This window comes from Octopus bimaculoides, chromosome 23 (genome assembly GCF_001194135.2).
Source record: "Octopus bimaculoides isolate UCB-OBI-ISO-001 chromosome 23, ASM119413v2, whole genome shotgun sequence".
Classification (NCBI taxonomy): Eukaryota; Metazoa; Mollusca; class Cephalopoda; order Octopoda; family Octopodidae; genus Octopus; species Octopus bimaculoides.
Genome location: NC_069003.1, coordinates 24,837,262 through 24,838,124, shown reverse-complemented (window position 1 = coordinate 24,838,124; position 863 = coordinate 24,837,262).

Here is an 863-nt window from a genome sequence, read left to right as displayed (position 1 = left end):
ATATATATATGTATATGTATATATATATATATATGTATAATATTATATTATAGTATATATATGCACACACACACACATACACATATATATATGTATGTGTATGTACATGCATGTTTGTACGTTACCACGCGATGTCTGCATCATCACATGATGTATACATATACATACATGCATACATATATACATAGATATATGTATGCTTGTATGTATGAATGTATGTATGTATGTATGTATATGTGTTTGCATGTGCGTATATGTATATATACGAGTGTATACAAAATATGTGAACATGTGCCTATTGAAGATATTCAGAACATGGCCGTATACATACATGGCCGCAGTGAAGTGACTGACGCAAGTAAAAAAATAAGAGAATAAAACATTCGTTATTTGAATACATAGATTTTAAGTATGCTGGTACATGTAACTCTCTCTATTATAATGCATCATATTTAGTTGATAACTGTTTACGATTCATTGTATTCGTGTATATGCGTTTCAAACAATGATTATGAATCACTTTTAACTGTATAGATATGTTTTAGTTAACATGGAGTCGCTTGGTTATATAAGCTGTCTCTAAATTATATGACGTCATATATCGTGGAGGAATTAATTTAATTCTTATAAACCAGTTTTCTTGCTTCCTTCCTTTTTTTTTTTTTTTATTATTCAGACATATTTCAATATTTCTACTGCGTTTTAGAAATCTAAGACATTTTGTTTCAGAGGAGTTTTATTTTTTATGAATTAAGGAGAGCGGAAACGCTTTCCTAAAATATTAAATCTGTGACATATATCTTAGGAAAAAAAGTATATTTAACTCGTAAAGAATCTTGTTTGAGCTTCTTGTCTCTTTGATA